Source organism: Apium graveolens, chromosome 10, assembly GCF_009905375.1.
Source record: "Apium graveolens cultivar Ventura chromosome 10, ASM990537v1, whole genome shotgun sequence".
Lineage (NCBI taxonomy): Eukaryota > Viridiplantae > Streptophyta > Magnoliopsida > Apiales > Apiaceae > Apium > Apium graveolens.
Genome location: NC_133656.1, coordinates 206,294,402 through 206,309,797, shown reverse-complemented (window position 1 = coordinate 206,309,797; position 15,396 = coordinate 206,294,402).

The following is a 15,396-nucleotide window of genomic DNA, read 5'->3' as shown; positions in this document are numbered from 1 at the left end:
AACAATAATTTGGTAGCGATTAATATATTACATGAATCAATAAGAGTAAATAGTCATATAAATTATTTATTAGCAAATTACACCCTGCAAAAATATAAATATAGTTCTAATTGATTCTTTTTATAATTTACAAAATCAATAATCCAAATAATATCATACATGTTCATAATTCATGTTATAATTGATTTTTTTATGATTAGAAAATCACTAATTTATTATTTGAATCATGGAAACAATTATTAAGTGCTGATTTGTCTATACATACATCAATTCCTCTCACTAATTATGTCTCAATCACATATATAAACCATGTTCATCCTTTCACACAAAATCACATCTTCCTACTAACAGTTAGCAACCACTACACACACGTAATAATACTCAACTATTTCTGATTTTCTATTTTCTCATGGTTTTTTATGTATCCATCATGTAGTTAAAAGTTAAATTGATTCGAACTAATTCACTGAATATACTATTTTCCAGATTTTTAGCAACAATGTTCGATCAACTATCTTCTCTCGACATCTCTAGAACCACCTGGAAAATTGAAGCAAGAATAACTCGAATGTGGCCTTCAGAAGCGATGCCATAAAGGGATATAACCTCATTCTGCTGGATGACATTGTAAAATCTATATTTTTTTAACTTATAATAGTTACATAAAATTATATTTAAATATCAATCTGTTTATAAAATGTTGCTATGTTTAATCACTTTTTCACCATTGTTTGTTTATGTAGGATTGTCATGTACATACTTATATATATCCAGATTACTGGAAAATGCATTCTGATAAGATAGTGGAGGGTGGCGTATACGTGTTTTCTAAATTTTACACCAAAAAAGCTCTTGGAACACTAAAACATGTTTCCTCTAAGTTAATAATTAATTTCTCATATAAGACAACTATAGATCCTGTTGATGATGATATTATGATATCTACCCACAAAATTTGAATTTGTGGATCTAAGTGAACTATTTGTTATTGCACAAGCAAACGATGGTGCGAAATTTCCAGAATTTGCAACAGGTTTTGAGGATACAATCCTCTTTTTAAATTTTCAAGTGATTTTTTTCCACGCAAAGTGTCTAACGTCAAGATTGATCGTAGATGTTATGGGAGTATTAGAGAGTTTTGAGGAGCTTTCCAATATTGGTACTAAGTTTGGTCAAAGGGACATTGTCCATTTTCAGTTTACTGATGGAAGGTACATTATTAATTTTCTTGGTTCTTTCTGATTATTATTTGTGTATATATATTTAATATTACTTTCCATATTGTATGTTTACTATTACTTCATCTATTATTTTATTCTAGACATTCCTCCAAAGTTACCGTGTGGGGTAATCTTGCAATTGCAATTGATGCACGTTATAAAGAGATTCCAAAAGAAGAGCGAGTGATTATCATATTGACCACTACCAAACTTAAGATTTTTCATAGTTAGTTAATTTTTAATGAACTAACCTCTTTATTAATAAAACTATCAAAAAAATTACAGCAATGAAGCTTAATTTTCTAATTTTCTTGGTTGCAACCTCTGTTCAGATTAGCACTATACCTGCTTCCAAAATTTATCTAAACCTGGACCATGATGTCATTTTTGAGATGAGATAGGGTTAACGTTGCTGACACATTTGAGTAATTATGGCTCTTTAGTATGTATATATTCTCAACACCAAAATTATTACATGTACTTTATTTCTCGAATTAGACTCCGTGAAGAAGATTACGTTCCTTCGAGGAAAGCTATATCATCATCAACTCAATCCGAATGGTCAATTTATCAAACTATTCATACTATCACGCTAAAAGAACTTAGTGAGAAAACTGTAACTGATTTTCTGAAGGTAATAATTAATTATTTGCTTTACACAGTTTTACTAACTACATATGTTTAGAAATTTGAGTTTATTTTTTTCTACTGCCTCCAAATAATTTTATTCATCATATGTTAATCATTTTTAGATGATTTTTATATACAAAGTAAAAGTTAATAATGTGGAGGAGAGTGTCGGCTGATGGTACCGTAGTTGCAGCAAGATGGATTGCTCTGGAGAAGTCACAAAACTGGAAGGAAAATATAAATGCTCCACATGCAATCAAAACAATCATGTTCCTCAAAAAAGGTTGTATAATTGTAAAGTAAACCAGTTTACAGTTATATGAAACTTCAAAAAATGACATAAGTTCTTAATCATTTTTTTAATGTTTAGGTTCAAGATTTTTCTATTTGCACAAGACTATACAGAAGCGTTTAATTCCGTCCTTTATGACCGTGTTGCAAAACGGTAATAAAACTTATTGCCAAGGGTTTCTAGGTGTGCCAATTTGTTATTATGGTATCTTTGTTTTAAATTCAGTTTTTAATTTCTATTTTGTAATAAACTTAATTGTCAGAATCAATTATTTTTAGGATTCGGGAACATATCCTCCGCATATTAAGACTATTGTGGGGAAAAGGATTACACTCTGAATTTAACTCAATGATGATAACATCATCCTCAATAGTACAATTTACTATGTAATTGATGCTTATGATAAAATGGCTCCACATCTTCCATGTCTACAAATACGGTGGCCTATGAAATTTCAAACTCAGTAAATGTAAGTCTTATTGTAATGCTCAGATTTCATCAAATGATCCTTAAACTATTTATTTTTTGTATCTCATATCATTCACAATTGATGATTCAGTGCCTATATTTTTTACAGTATGATCTGGTAGAAATTACGGACCATGGACATACTCCAGGATCCACTAGGTCTACCAGTAAGAAAATAAAATTGGTAAGCAGTTTGTTATTATTTTACCACATATAAAATTGATAAACTATTTGTTTCTTTTTTAGGAGAGGTAGATGTCCATTTTCGCCTGGATATGTGTTCTGAATGCATAGGGTGATCATGACATTTCCAGTTTTTTGTCATTTTAGTCGTACCAATCCTTTTTTATTATTATTTCCCAGACACTTTTAAGTGTAATGTTTCCATATTTTGTATTTTTGCTTTAAAACAAAATCAAGAGATTCGACAAATTTAATGACTATTAATGTAATGACTCTTTTGTTTCAGGGATTTTGTATGGTCGGAGTGTCAAAGTTTATACATATTATATTTAATGATTGCCGTAACTAAGGATTTCTCCCACTGGACAGGCTCTTATAAGTTATAACCATATGTACTTTAACTTTAGATGTCTCACTTTGGGAAGATTAGTCATACGAGTTCACTCATCTATCAATGTAATTATCAAATTTGATATAAATTAATGATCTAATATGATGATCAAGTAATAGTTTTAACCTCTATATTTGATGATCTTAATATAACCATGATGATCAAGTAAGTTTCTACTCAGATACTACTGGAAATATGTGCAATCAATACCAACGAATAGATGTTGGATATTTTACTACAACAGATACTGTACTATTAGATTACTAATAATTGATAAAAACAAAACTCTACTACAATAAAAGCAAAGGGGACAACAACCAGGAGGAGCTAATTTATTCCAACACCAATTAACCAAAACAAAAGATTGTACAATTTTGTGCATCAACCATATCCTACAAAAGCCAAAAATTTTAAGATCAAATTAAAACAAGTGCTCATGGTTGGTACGTTTCTGTAAGTTAACGAGCACTGAAACACTGCAAATAAATTAAGAACTAACAACAAGTGATTTCTACACAGGAGTAAACTCTTTTTCTTTTCTTTTTTTAAGAATATTAAGATCTCTTTCATTTACAGAATTTGTGGAGCACTTAATACACTTCAAATAAAACTATGGCAATCGAAATAAGAAAGTTATCCTATAATCTGACATCTTGCAAGAAAGTTCTTCGGAAAAATCATTAGCTCAACATTAGTCTATTTACCTGATGGTTGTCCATTGACGAACACTTGCAAAGTATGGCCAGCTGACATAATAGTAAGAATACGATCTTTTGCATGCTTGAGGAACCATTCATTCGATTCTATATTCACGATGGAGAGAACATAGTAAGATCATAAAATTAGTTTAAAACAGATGTTTCAAAAGACACGATAATGATTAATATCAGTAGACGATCATACTTACTCTATAAGGTACCAAAAATAATCTGAGGAATCTATGGTGAGATTTAACTGCTCATACAACCCCCATTATTTTAGAGTATAACCCGCATCAGCAGTTGAAGCTTCTTTGGTGAAAGATTGTCAGTAAAAACCTGCACTAACAGGGAGCATCTTCATATGAGCACCGTGGAAACCTAACTGTAAATATTATTATTTGGGGTGATATTAGCTGAAGGATTCCTAAACAATATTTATATGTATGGGTTTAGAACCTTTAAATATAAGGACAAAACGACATAAATCATTTTCCATAATGTTTGTCATTACAAATCATAAATGATGCAGACATAGTTAACATTTAAACAAAAGGAATGTGGGCTTGGATTGTTTCTCAGATATATATAATCAAATAAATATAATAATAATTATTATTATTTTAATTACTGTAGGAAGTACAATCAAACTAATCATCTGACCATGTGGAATATGACATATTTCTGTAGTGGATACATGGACCTTGGTTAACCATCATGTGGAATATGACAATTTCTGGAGTGGATACATGGACCTTGGTCCACCATCCAAAATTTGCCCGCAACAATGAATCATGTACCTTATCAATTTGTCGATACTTTTATAGAATTACAAGCAACTTTTATTTAAGTAATCCACATTTGTATATCACTTCTCCTATTATAGAGTTCCTATTTATCTATCTACCATTTACTGCATAAATAGAAAAATTGTTCAAAGATGCTGGGAAGATCCTCAAGGATTTCACCATTATTATTTTCCTGGTGCCAGTTTCTTACATGAATTAGAGAACATGCTAATTACGTTAGAGCTTGGTTACAACCAAGCTCAGCAGCGAGAGAAACAAGAGAAGCTATTTACAAGTTTAAACGAAGACCAACTTCAGGCATATGCTTCTATGCACAGCAGTGTCGCAAATAATGTTGGTGGCGTGTTTTTTGTATATGCTTCAAGTGGTTGTGGGAAGACATTTATCTGGAAAACACTCTATGGCAGACTACATAGTTTAGAAAGTATTGTATTTCACGTGGCCTACTCTGGAATTGCAACTACTTTTCTTTCAGGAGGCAGAACCGCTCATTAAAGATTTCACATTCCGCTAAAACTTGACCAGTGCTTGGTTGCAGGTATTAAACATGGCTTAAAGATTGGACAGTTAATTAACAAACCAAGAAGTAATGAAGAATAATTAGAATGATGCATATGATAAATATGGGGGGAATAGTTGACAAGTCATAGTGATAATATGTTGTGATTTAGCAGTCTGAAATCTTGGAAAAAATGTAGTTTAATAGTTAACAAAATTGCATAAGGACAAGCATACATTGCTTTAAAAACTATAAGGAGGACTGCAGACAAATATTCAGAATTAAAATAGTAAACTGCAACTAAGTAGTAGCAAACTCAGGTCAAAATGGTAAAAAAAACATAACATAAACAAGTATTACCAAATACTACTCAACAACTACTTCAAAAGTTACTTCATCTGCCAGCAAACTAAGAACAACTCCATCGTTAACTTTCAGTCCCTTTTCCTGTACAAATTTGTTCCAGTCGGCCGAGAACCTTCTCTTTCCATTAGTCACGTTAATTTCAATGTTCCAAATTTGCCCAAATCTTCTACGATAGGATGCAGGGTCCTATCAATGTACTGCAAAATTATTGTTTCCAATTCATAATTTTGGGTATTTAAGAATCTTCCACTACTGTCCACACTAAAACAATAAATTGAAAACTTACCAATCCATTACAGTGTGTACCCACATGAGATTTCATAAGAGTAAATGCAACTTCTTCAACAATATTTCTGCCCAATTCCTCAAGTCCATCTTCGATATTATCGTCTTCATCACTATTATCAATAATATCAAGATTGTCTATGTGATTGTATTCGGTCTCATTATCATGACCATCTTTATCATCACTAATTTGGACAATTATATTATTATTTAGTTCTTCTCCTTCTTCTGATATTATTTTTGTGTAATCTATGTCATCCACGTCTGAAAATATAGTAATAAGATATATTATGCTTCATTATATTATTATAATGATATATCAAATTGTGTAAAAACTTGTAAGTACTTGAATATTCTTCTTTTCACATATTTTTCATAAACCAATGTCCAAGTGTAATATCAGGTCTCAAAGATATTAAATCATATTCCACCTCCATCTCATCGCTCCTGTAAATTATCATCCTGGCTTCATGATTTCCATCAGTCGTGATTAAAAAGGTATCACGTCTTTGTAGAATATAGTGCTTAAAGATTTTTCCCACTTTTCCAATACCCTGTGTCTTTTTATACGATACTGGAAAAATAGTATCTCCGTAATGTACTGTATTCACGTTGGAAAGCATATGATCATAAAATAGACGAACCAGCATTGGTGGAATCTGTCAGGTAACAATAGTTTATAAGAAATTATAGTACATAATTTTGAAACAGTAAACTAAAATTTTAATGTATGTACCAAGTCAGCTTACAATTTCTTTGTAATTCCACGTATGCAACTGCATTACATGTAAAAAAGATGCAGTCCTATCTTCAGTTCTTGTTCATAAGATATATACTTAGAAAGAATCATAGATGTAGCATTAATCATCTATTATCATATAATGAGTATTATTATTACTAATAAAGCACAAAAAGGCCAAAATTACCTAATGACATTTCATATGGTCGAATATCATCACTTTTGAACAGACAAACATGAACCAGGTTTTCGTTTAATGAAATAAGTTAATCGAACACACGAATGTCAAATATTTCCACTCCACTATCCCTCACGAATTGTTTCCATCCATTACCAAAATAACAATCATTGTGGGATTTTTCAATTTTAACTTCCCATATTTTATACTGAAAACACAATTGTATTCCATTGTCCATATAATTTTGACATTTTTTTGGAAATAGTTGTATTAGTAAAATAATCAAAAATTTAAACATTTATGACACAAAAAAAAGATATAAGTAAACATTTATGTATCAACCGACCATTTTACTTATCCATGGGCCAATATCAGATGGGCAGATGGTATGTTCTTAAAAACTTAATTCCTTTCCAAGTACGCTAAAAAAATACCGCATACTCGCCTTCTCATCCTCCAAATCATCCAAACCGAGAATGAACTCTTTTTCTTTTATATTATTAGGTATATTCACACAATTTTGCGAATCACAACCAGTATAATCTATTGCCAGACCAGATGAATTATATATCTCAATAAAGAAATTTCCACCTCAAATATAATCCAACAATACCGTATACATTTGTCGGACATTATGGCTTTTCATAAAATTTTCAAATCCAAGTAATTTTTTATTATCACTATCATAAAATCCTTCCCAATTAATTCCTCATTTGCAAATATGAAAGATTTGCCGAGGAAGTTTGACACCAAATTTCATGGCAAATGGTTTTGGTACTCTGTCATCAATATATACGCAAACAATCAATTTCATATTTATATTAATTGCCAACGACTCTATTTTGAGTATTGTATTACATACCAATGAACCAAAAAGTTATGTTCACAAATTCCGACTAAGAAGTTTTTCCTCTTAGCTTTAAGGCCTTCTTTTGTTCTTGATAAGCGACCTTGCAAAATTTGATAATATTGAAATCATTACGTAATTTTCATGAAAAATTATAATAACTAAATTTTTCAACAAATATGTCAGAACTAGGCTAACTTTTTATTCATCCAAACATCAACTTGGAGTATAATGTAGAGGTTAAATATCACAAGCAATGTATAGATTATAAATAATAAAATAATTTGACATTACTTAGCAAGAGATTGTTATGTAAATCATATTAAATTACAAATAATAATACACAACACATTATACTATAACTCTCCAAAAGTGGTGATGTAGAATATATGTGTTTTTGTACTTTCAAACTAATACAAACTAACCTTCATCATTTTTGCACGAGCGAGATGGTACAGTGCTAAACTGTACTTGCAACAAAAGCTGACACGATGATATTTTATTTTAATATAACTTATAATCTAAGATCATTTTACAATACATCTTGGTTTTTGTAGAATTTTTTTACATTGTATATCTCGAATTTATGCAGTTTACTTAATTGTTGCAATGATTTTTAATCTAATTAAATGAATATCTTTATGAAGATTTGACCAAGATCAAGATATATATATAGGTTTTTTTAACATATTAGACAGTTTTAGGTAAAATAAGACAACTAATATATTTATGAACAATACATTTTTCATATATTTAGCTTACTTAAATCTTTATATGATTTTGTAGAATCACTGAAAAAACTTCATGAAGATTTGTAATGAATCAATCGATATCTTTTCAAATTTTAAAAAAACAAGATCAAGAATAACGAAATTTGTAATTTACACGCTTTCTTGAAAACATGTGTTTGTTTCCAAAGTTAAATTAAATTAAAATAAAATTGATAAACTGATTTTCTGGATATGCTTTTATTTTTAAAATATTTTTACTTGGATTTTCAATAATCATTAGTATAATTTATCAGCAATATAAAATAAAAGAAATAATTGTTTAAGCTTCTTTCTACAAACTAATTAAAGAAAGTTTAAAATTACCTAGGTATGACTTATCAACTTTTCTTTCCTTTTGGATCAATATCTATCAATCATAAATCATTACAATTTCATCTTTTCATAACAATCAATTAATGTTGTGAAAAAATAATTAAAGATTATGAATCAAGTTTTTGACCAAGCATTAGAAACTCCCGTAGTTGTGATTTTGTACAAGGTCATCGTTAAGAGACATAATGTTAATATTATTACTTTTAGATTCATATTTTTCACATAATAATTTATAACTTATTAACAATAATTGCACTTTTATATTTTTAAAAGCCTTAATAGCAATAACCAATTTCCCTGCATCGAAAATATATCTTAATCCTGATTTGGAGGTGGTAATAATAATGAGACAAATGTGTTTTTATTATAAGTTATTTCATATTAATATAAAATATTAAATATATTAACTTAATTTATTTATTTTACTTTTAAATTACAATTATATTATTTATACATTTTTTTTGTTAATATCTTATCATGTTTTTTGTTTCAGTCTTGAATTTGAAAGATTTGATGGACCGTTTTTTGCCGAGTGAAATTATTAGTCATTATCAACGATCTTAAGAATTTAAAATTGCCAATATATTCGATAAAATATTAAGAACGGAGTATTTTCAAATGCGCAGTGATATTGGATATTGGATCTTTTGACAAGTTCATAAAATATTTATCGTGGGAATTCATAAATCATTATAAATTTTATTTATATTTATTAGCAATTTATCAATTTTATGTCTTTCAATTATTATACAGTATTGCACGCACAATTTATTTTAGTGATGTAATTTCACTAACATAATTAATTTAAAAATATTTTTAACAAATTTAAAGTTTACTCCATATATTTTTTTATAATCTTAAATAATTAAATTTAATTATGTGTTTCAACATACTAATTCAAGTATCATCCACCTATGCTGATCTTTGAATTTTTTTAACAATACAAAGGTACGATAAATTTTGCGTTATTGCACTAAAAAAGTTTTAAAATATTTTTGTATATTGTAAGAAATTCCCGTGTGCAAAGCACGGGCTATATTACTAGTGTTATCTAAAGGCGTTATTATTAGAGCTGAGTGAAAAACAGAAAAAAAAATGATTCGCTTAGTAACATGCCATAAGAATTAAAACTGACCTGAATCGGAATTCATTTAATACTAATTAATTGGGCAAAAGAGTAACTTCAAGAGCTTAGATATTTGGAGTCTTAAAGTACCAAATAAGGAATATGGGTAAAAAAAACTACTCCAACGGTATCCTAGTGATTCCTAAGATCCACTAAGATCTTCTTCCCATTCCTTATTTTTAGCTAACCTCTCTCCACTTCTAACTTTTATTTTATAATATATATTTGAAAGAAGCACTTTCTCTCTACTTTCTCTTTCTTCACTTTTTGTAATAATGATAATTTTTAGAGTTAAATGCACTTTGCACCCTCAAACAAATTTGAAAAAACAATTTTGTACCAGAACTTTCGGAAATACAACTTGCACCCCTCAACTTCAACTTACTAATTCAGTAGGCACCCTTTTGCATATTATAATTAAAATAATAAGGGGTAAAACAAGAACTTTATTTTAAAATGTAAATAAATTTTAGTTAGAATTTCAAAAATAAGTTAAAATATTTATAAAAATGATTTCTTGTGTCTTAAAAATTAATATTGATTAATTTTGGCATTAATAATATAACTAAAATTCAAAACTCAACTATATAGCCCGCAAGGGTTGGCTCAGTTGGTTAAAGAGGGGAAAATTATCCTCTTGGTCACATGTTCGAATCCCACGGGAGGAGAATTTATGATTATGCCTCCTGAGTCAGAGTCTGTCGCTTAAATGCGGTTTACCTGGTTCACGTGGTTTGCAGACTATTGCGTGAGCCCGTAGGGTTTACCGAGTGCGCACCCGAAGGGTAGCGGCTGCAGGTTACCTACGATAAAAAAAAACTCAACTATATAATATTATTCAAAAATTTAAAGTTATTATTTTATAGCTATAATAATAAATTCAGTTTTTAATATAATCAGGAAAATAGAAAATTTAGTTTAGTTAATATTTTACTAAAATTCCCATTCTACCCTTACTTTTTTAATAATAACCGTCGAAGAGGTGCTTTCTGAATTGGCGGGTTGAAGTTGAGGGGTGTAAACTGAGTTTCCAATACTCTTGATACACATTTGTTTTTGAAACAAAATAAGAGGGTGCAAAGTGCATTTAACCCTAATTTTTAATGATAAAATATTATATAAGAAAGGGATATAGGGAATGTTGTTGGAGGTGGGAATAGTTATTGATGTTTTAAGTTAATAGGATCCAATATTTTATATTAAATTTGGGTAATGATCTAAGAAGCTGTTGGAGATGCGTGTTATTAATGTTTAGCTGCTTCTTTATATTATGTAAAAATGTGTTATTAGAGTTAGAGCAAAAAATTGAAATAAAATCGAAATTGATTAAAATGGGAAAAAATCGAGCAGATTAAAATTGATCAGTAATTGAAACTAAGAATGAAAAACCGAATCGATTTAATGGGTTGAGTTCTGCTTATACGGTCTATATGAACCCAAAAAATCAAATCGAACCGATTATTAATTTAAATAAATAATATTCTTTTACATAAATTATATGAATTTTTAAAATATTTTGAAAATATAAATATATTATTTTATAATTTCATCCTAGATTTATTATTTTTATACTATTTAATTTAATGTAAGCTAAGGCCTTAGCATTTAGCGGCGTGCCATCCACATTTCTATTATAATTTTATTAGTTTATTAAGCCGCGTTTTGCAGCGGATTTTTAATATAATATTTTTTTATTTGATTTGTTATCTGATTTTGGTCATTCAGAAATTATGAATAATAAATTAATATAAAATTCATAAAATTTAAAAAGTCGTTCTCTCGTTAAACATATTTACTCCCATGAGTCGCTCTCTCATTATCATAAACTTATATTATTATTAGTAAATAATCAATGTGATATTTTTTTCTATTTAATAATATAAAATTTGAGAAAATTACAAAAATAGATTGAAACGATATGAGAGGCGTCAACTCACCAAATTTGAGAAAATTATAAAAATAGATTGAAACGATATGAGAGGCGTCAACTCACTGCACTCGTCATATCCTTTATAAAAGTATATACTATAATAAGTTGATTTTATAAAAAAGAGTAGAAATTGTACTAAAATGGAAATTTGGGAGAATATCAAGAGCGTAAGTTCATTTAAAGAGAAAGTAGAAGTTTTAGAAGAATATTGTGATGGTAAGTTGATTTCAATCATCTTAATGGAAGATGTTGTTTAAAAACTTTTGAAGAATATTACGAACAATGATAGTATATTTAGGAGAATATAAGGTAATCGTTGGTTTTGATATTTATTAACTCAAAAAATTGAGAAAATTACAAAAATATAATGAGACGATAGGTTGTTGGGAGGAATTGAACACAAGTCTTTACATTCACAAGCACATCACCTTACCATTACACTACACTATTACTTAAGTTTTTTATCATACACATAATATCTGAGTGTCGTAAATGGAGACAATTTATTTAACTTTAAATATGATTACTAAAATATTTATAGAGTTAGTTTTGAACAATTGAATTTGAGATATAAAGTTAAGCATAGTACATAAACGAATTATTCCCTTATTTATTAAACAATTTTTAATTTGAAAAATATGTCTCATACATTTTTAATATATATTTTTAAATAAAAAATAAATTGTACATATAATTAATTTTTTTATATGTTAAAAAGAGATACACTATATAAATAATATATGTGTGTACTACATATTTAGATAAGTTATAATTAGCGTATTTCGATTTATTTCGAATTCAAAATTAGAACTTGACCCATTTTTTAAAATACTCGAAATTTGACTAAATGACCTGCCCGTAAATATCACATCACTGCCTAGGTTTAATTTAAATTATGAGTTCGACTAGAAACTTTAACCAACAAATAAAAGTTTTGTGATATCTTATGTTGGTAAAAATTAATATATTTGAGGTTTTTATAGAATCAAGTCGATTGATAATATGTATCAAAATTACTAGCTTCAAAATCAGAATTTTACCCATTTTCAAAAAATACTCGAAATTTGACTACATGACTCAGTCGAAAATACATCATCACTATCTAGGTTTAATAAATTTAAATTACGAGCTCGACGAGAAAATCTTACCAATAAGGATAAATTTTATAGTATCTTATATTAATAAAAATAATTTTTTTGAGATCTTTATACGATCAAGTCAATTGATATTATGTATCAAAATTATTAACTAACTGGTTTTACATTATTACATCTGGAACTTGAACCAATATTTAAAATATATTAATTTGACATGAGATGTCACAAGCTGCGTTAAAACTACGAAGATATACTAAATCAATTTATTTATTAATGTTTCACTTTAAAAATTAGGTTTAAAATATTATTCAGTGATGGTGAATTTATAAAGAGGTGCTTCTAAAATCCTATTTTTTCATTCTCTTTACAATAAATTAAACTACAACTATAAAGTAAAATTAATAATTTTCATTAACATGTTATTTGAAAAATGGTAAGACATTTAATGCTTCTTCATAAAAAAATAGTTTATTTATTGCATTATTTAATTATAGATATATTTATATTCAAATATTTGTGAGACAAATCCTAAATTTTTATATTATTCAATTTGATATGGTTATTATAAGTAATCATATACATAAAGTCCCTATTTTTTTGTGGAGTTCTGAAGTCCAAAATCCTAACTTTGTATTACAATCCAATCTAATGGTTCATGTTTTATATTTCTAATAATGTAAAAACTAAACAATGAAACTGCATGATATTAACATGTGTTATGGTGTTATATCATTAATGTTCAGCAAGTTGAATATTTACGTGTTTTACAACGTGAATACTTATGTTCTTCAAACTGATCATGTTCTATAAAATCATATGTTCTACAATGTTCAACTTGTCGAATGTATGAGATTTGTAAGATATTTATTAAAGTAGTGATATTTGTAGAACATGATTCACATTATAATATATTTTATTTGCAGAACATATATGGACTCCCGTACTCAACTAAAAACAAGGACTCGATAGAACTTAACATATATATATATAACTTGAAAAATTATAAAATTCAATATTTTGAAAAAAATATATTTAAAATTAGCAATAATAAATTAAAAAACATTTAGTGTTGGAAAATATTGTACATCTATTTTGAATTATTTGAAAAAAGGTTAAAACTATAATGTATTGTAGTATTTGATTTAATCCATGTTATGCTATCTAAATAAAAAAAATTAATATTAGTCGATATTTTGAAAGGATTAACAAGTTCAACTAATAATTAAAAAAATTCATCAAATTTAAAATATTTAATTTTAGAAAAATAATATACAATGTTATCAGGATACTATAAAAAGAAATGTTAGGTCACACACACTGTAGAAGGGGGTTGAATACAGTGTATAGCACAATCAAATCGAATTCAAATAACACAAGTAACAGAAAACATACTTTATTCAAAGCAATAAACTCTGTTACAATATGGAACTGTCCTCTCTCAGTGATGAACAAATATCACGAGAGCTGCTAGGGTTACAATAAAAATATTCTCGATAATGATAACACTTATAGTGTAAACCCTATGTCTGTGTTTATATACTACACAGTTACAAGATAATCGCTAATTGATATGGAATATAATTCTGCTTCCTAAAATATATCAATCAGATCAGATATCTTTTCTTCCAAGTATTCTATTCTTCATAGAATTCCTTCTCCATGCATATCTCTTCTTACATTTGTCTCGATCTTCTATTTCTTCAATCGGCCGCCTTCCTTATCTGAACGTTTCCTTTAAGTCCTGATATTATCTTCTGATAAATATCTCCTGAACCTTAAGTACTGATGACTTAAGTTCTGACTTCTGTATAAGTGCTGATTTCAGTTAAGTACTGATTTGTCCTGTTTAAGTATGATCTGAAAACTAAACATAAATCATATTAGTCATGACATTATCAAATATATCTAACAATCTCCCCCAACTTGTAAATTAGCATAATATACAAGTTTAACAAATATTTGATGATGTCAAAAACATTAAGTAAAAATGCATAAGAATTTGACTAGATAACTACAACTTACAGTCCTTAAAGCTTTACCAACTTTAACTTCTGATAACAACTTCAGTCTGTATTCATATCAGAATTTGAGCAGTTGTAGATCTTGACTTGACTTCACTTTCTGATCTCTCTGATATCAGGAGTTGTTCTGAGATAGTTCTTTAATAAATATCTCTCAGCATATCTGAGTTCATCAATCATCCTCCTTTTAGCATCTTTAAGCTCTGCAGAATCTTTACCAGTTTGGAAGATAGCAGCCCTGAGATCATTAATTCTAGCTTTCCTTATGTCCTGATCCAGTCTGATCAAATATGCCTTGTCAGACTCAAGATTGAATTCTACAACCTTATAACCCAGAAAGGTAGTTATAATCTTAGCAGAGTTAGGCTTCATCTCAACAATATCACCCTTGTGATCTCTGTACTTTGGAAGATATGTGCTGTCAGACTTTACAGAATAAAGCCTTTTCTGTCTCTGAATTTGAGTTTTCAAATAGTTTGCAGCACTTTCTGTTATTCTGTCATTCACTTGAAGT